The sequence below is a fragment of the Tupaia chinensis genome, unplaced genomic scaffold (genome assembly GCF_000334495.1).
Source record: "Tupaia chinensis unplaced genomic scaffold, TupChi_1.0 Scaffold000140_1, whole genome shotgun sequence".
Classification (NCBI taxonomy): domain Eukaryota; kingdom Metazoa; phylum Chordata; class Mammalia; order Scandentia; family Tupaiidae; genus Tupaia; species Tupaia belangeri.
Genome location: NW_006159610.1, coordinates 7,378,781 through 7,383,595, shown reverse-complemented (window position 1 = coordinate 7,383,595; position 4,815 = coordinate 7,378,781). Strand labels below are relative to the sequence as shown.

At 50.4% G+C, this 4,815-nt stretch overlaps 1 protein-coding gene across 3 annotated transcripts in view; it reads right to left on the bottom strand.

The window, feature by feature from the left end:
* Positions 1-2,590, bottom strand: part of TBXAS1 (thromboxane A synthase 1) — a 199,506-nt gene extending 196,916 nt beyond the window's left edge. The window contains exon 1 of one of the 3 annotated variants that reach the window (XM_027770512.1): positions 2,495-2,590. The gene's annotated coding sequence lies outside the window, so the exon portion shown is untranslated. Of the gene's footprint in view, positions 1-380; positions 497-1,900; positions 1,920-2,494 lie in introns of those variants that run through there. The other 2 variants (XM_027770515.1, XM_027770513.1) reach the window with 2 other exon arrangements.
* Between the last annotated feature and the right edge of the window lie 2,225 nt (positions 2,591-4,815).

Below are 4,815 nucleotides of genomic sequence, written 5' to 3'. Positions count from 1 at the left end.
CCCCCCATTGTGGGGGGAGTGGCGCCCTTTTAAAAAAAAAAAAAAAAAAAAAAAAAAAGAATCCACAGTTTGACAGCAAGACCTAAGTGGGAATCTTGGCAAATTGTCAGAACCAGCAAGTCCCACCACAGAGCAAAGAGAGTTCTGTGACCTACGCACAGGTCTGCACATGAGGAGTGCTAAAGCAGAAAAGACCATCAGAAGTTTGAGCAGCAGCTGCCCCCAAGGACACAAGTTAGGTTTAGGACCACAGTCCATACCCACGGTGGCAATAGAAATAAGATTTGAGACCAATGGGGAGAATGGATTAAATAAGCCCTGGAACAAAAAGACCCCAAATCTCAAGAGCTTAACACTATAGAAGTATATTTCTCACTCACAGAATAGTCCAAGTGAGGGCCTTCCTTGGGCAGCCTTCCATGCAGTGACTCAGGGCTCCAGTTCCTTCTATTTGTAACTCCACCATTCACTAGATCCTAATGCCTCTGCAGGATCATCCACAACCAACTGGCAAATGTGGATGATGTGAATGAGGAAAGACGTTACAGGTCAGGCATGGAAATGGTGTAAACATTCCCATCTTCTTTTCTTTGGCCAGAATTCAGACACACCTAACTGCAAAGGAGGTTGGGCTATGGAGTTGACCCAGGAGAAAAAGAAAACAGGTTTGGCAAACACATAGCATTCTTGCCACAGCTAGCGTGCCATCCTGGTTATGTTCCCGATTCAACAACTCCTTCATGGGAAACAAGCCCCCAGAGCAGGGGGGAAGGTGGAAACTGAGCCCCCTCCTCAAAGCCAAAGCCCAGTATGGAGTTCGGGGATCAAGATGAAGATGCTGGGAGGCTGAGTGGCTGGCTGAGACCACTACCAGAGGCCAGTCCTCAGCTCCAGGAAGCCCTGGAAGCCATCTGAGTGTGATGTTCCCCTTCACCCACCCCACCAGGTGCTCTGAGAACTCCATGCCTACTTGAATCAAGGCCCATATTCCCACACCCTAATGAAAATGTGAGTCAGAAACGTGCTCTGCCTGGAAAAGCCACCTTTCACCTTGAACATTTGGCCAAGCCCCTGTCTTTCCTAGCCCTTGTTCCCTCCTTACCTATGCTGGTCTGCGTCTTGAGTGCTCAGCGGGCCTTGCCTCTGTGGCCACCAGACATAACAGGCCACATGTCACCCTGTAAGTTCAGCTTCCCCTTACAGGCCCGCCTCCTTTCTGTGCATTTCTTCAAGGAAACCCTTGGGGACCTCCCAAAGTCCTCCTAAAGATGACCTGCCCTAGCACCCCACAAGCACCCATTGAGGGCAGCTCTAATTATACAGCAGGTGTAAGCCTTTGAGAAGACACGCTGTATCTGAGTCAATAACGAATCTCCATGGCTGGGACATGCTTGCCCATCATTCAGGAAGTGTTCACGGAATGTTTGTTGAGCAAATGAATGAATGCACTTTTGCCTTATTTTAGGTAACTGCCACCAGGTGGCAATAGGGCTCTTTACATGATGTCGGTAGGTACTAGGCGCTTTCTGTGAGAACACGTGAAATACCTTGAGGCTTGGCCCCCTGATCTAAGCACCAGGTCAATTTTCTACAAAATGTATCTGTTTCCTGAAGTACTCCAAAATCATTTCTCCCACTAGATTTTCCAAGGAAGATAACTAACGAAACGCCATAACGAAAAGAAGAGAAGCAGCGAAGGCACCGCCGCGTCCTTGCGTTCTTGGTGCTGTTCTCCAGTCTCAATATCGTGCTAGCCCATTGGAAGCCCCAGATGTACCCATCCCGGCCCCTGAGCATTTCAGGTTTCTGAAGCCGTCTCAGCCTGTCGACCTGGTAGCTGCCTCTACCTGTTCCGGGTTTACTGGCTCCGATTCTACTTGCTTATCTTATCAGGGCTTACCAGAAGACCAGTTTGACTGGAGTGCAGGAATCATGAAGGAGGCCACGGGGAGGGTGGCAGGAGGAAGCCTCTGGATGTCAAGCTGCCATGTGTGGACTTTACCCTACAGGCAATAGGACTTGCTGGGAAAAGTTCTTGAGGCGTACGCACGTGTGCATGCATGTGCCGGGGGGTGGGGGTGTGCGTAGGTTCAAGTACACATACGAAGGGGGGTAGAATGGGAAAGGAGGGACAGGTACCAGGTGCTATTGAGAAAGACATGATGGGGAGGTGGCCGGGAGACCTGCTGGGGGATTACTATAGGAATCCAGGAAGCAGGGCTGAGGCGGGAAACAAGGGAGGAAATAGAGGTGGAGCACCTGGGGTGGATTTGGGAGCTGGTCCTTGAGTAAGAAGTTGGAGGGTTTGGAGAGGAGAGGGGAGGGAGAAGGAGGGGGAAGAGAAGGGAGTCCAGGAAGCAGCTCTGGCGTTGGACTAAACCGTACTTGGTGCAAAGCAGCAAAAGGCACGCCACTAGGCTTCCACTTGCCAGGAAAGAGTCATCTACGCAGCTCACAGGTGAACAGTGCTTGCCCTGAGCCGAGTTGTGCTCACCTGCTCCACGCGGCTCTGAGAGGAAGACTCCAAGGTTCCAGGCCTGGGTGAGGGAGCCAGGGATGGGATTTCTGGGAGAGCTGGGGAAGGTGGACACAGCTGTGTCTAAGAGGAGGGCCCTGAGGCTCACGTATCTCTAGTGCGCTGGTTCTCCAATTTGGTCACGCATCAGAGTCACCTGGAGGGCTTGTCCAAACACAGACTGCTGGCTCAGCTGGTGGCAAGGCTGGTGGCAAGCTGAACTGCAGTGCTGGAAACCACACAGTTGGTTGTGGGTTCAACCCCCACGTCGGCCTTCCACTGGACTGGAAGGCTGGGGAAAGGGAATCGTGGAGTGATAAAATCCTGTCAAAAGTGCTTCTCTCTCCACGTGCGTGCTCTCTCTCTCTCTCTCTCTCTCTCTCTCATGCACATACTTTCTATAATAAAATAAATAAATAAATAAATAAAATTTAAAAGCTGTAAACACAGATTGCTGGTTGCCACCCCAGGAGTTTCTGACTCAGTGGTTCTGGGCGGGGCCTGAGAATTTGCATTTCTACAAAGTTCCTAGGTGATGCTGATGTTGCCAGTGTGGAGGCCTATGAGACCAGCGTTTTTCACCCCACTCTGAGCACTAGAAACACCGAGGAAGGGGGCCAGCAGTGTTGTGGAGGTTAAGGTGCTGGATCCCACATGCCCGACCGTGGCTCCAGTGTCAGACCCACAGGCTTAAAAATCATGCCAGGCATATATGTGTGCTTGCCAAAAATCCTGAGAAGAGACTGGAAGAGAAATACAATGTGGCCATTCTACCTGAGGTGGTGTTTTTTTGGCGGGGGTGGTTCTCAGCATCTCTCTCTGCAAGCAAACGAGCCCTGTAGTAAAAATTAAAAAGTTTTAAAAGGGAACTGGGGTAGATTTGTTTTTTATAATGATTTATTTTTAACTTTATTTATTATTTTTAAATTTTCCATGGGCTCCCAGAGAGAGAGAGAGAATGAGAAAGCAAGCAAGCTGCCAGGGCCAGGACTTGAACCATAGTTGGCCATGTGGGAGTCCAATGCTTTAACCACGATGCCGCCTGCTGGCTCCTGGGGTAGGTTTTTTGTTTGTTATTTTTGTTTTTATTTTAAAGTCCAAGCTTCCCCAGACCACCTGAATCAGAATCTGGGAGGAGAAGCTCTCCTGAGGGTCAGGTCAGATTCAAAGCCAGCACTTCTGCAGGACTGAAGGAGCTGCTGGAGTTGGGCTGCAGTGCATCAGCAAATTCTTTGGTTTCTATTATATATCCAAACTTCCCCGATTCGGTCCATAGCCGACTCCTTTGTTCCCCAGTAGAGACCCTGGCCCCCCACCTTTCCCTGACAGGTAGGAAACTAGCCACCCCACCCCTAAGGTCTATGCTGATGGGTCCAAACGTGGTTCTCCCCAATAAGTATTCTTCACTTTGCTTTTCTAGTTTGTCGTGTCTTTTTTGGCTTTCCATTTTGTTTTATTTTTCACTTTTATTTGTTAAAGACCATCTTGCCACATCCCAATCCTCCTCCCGCAGCCTCCCAGCTGGGACTGCGATGCGAGCCACCACACCTGGCTCTTTCAGACGGGGTCTCGCTCGGCCGCCCAGGGCCATCCTTCACTCATGACCCTCCTGCCTCAGCCTCCCAAGTCACTGCGATTACAGGTGTGCATGCCCGGCCATCAGGTAGGACCAGGAATTGAACCAGCCCAGCCCACGGAGCAGAGCACTGGAGCAGCCTGTGCTGCAGGGCTGGGCCAGCTTTCCCTAGTTCTTATTCCAGAAATCTCTGCCCTGGCGTTTCCTGTGGGTGGGAGGTTTCACACTCACCTAAGGAGTAGGGGTCCCTGCTCCCCTAGTTCTCTTCTCCAAGGTGACCTCCTGTGCTAGAGCCCTGGCCTCACTGTGAACTTCCCCCACCCAATGTATGGAGTGGGGTTCTCTCGTATCTCCCAACAGAAATACTGAGGCTCTCCCAGACTCCGCCTGCCCTGCCTCTCAATATGGTAGTGGAAGCTGAGGTGACATAAGGTATGTGTGGGATAGAAGTAAATATGGGTCTGAAATTCCACATAATTACATAATAGAGAGGTGTTGCCAAGGTAAATTAATAAGAAAACAGTTGGGAGATGTTTACCAACAAAACCCATTTGAAAGTGTTCACTGCTTTCACTTTGTCGAATGAGCAGCAGGTTAGAATAATGTGTTTCATGGAACTGGTCGAATTATTCTGTCTGCTTGGTCAGGCTACCTGGAAACTAGGCAAGGTGCCCAGGTGAGGCCTGGAGCTCCAGGGGGTTCCTCTGCCCACTGGCTGCTAGCA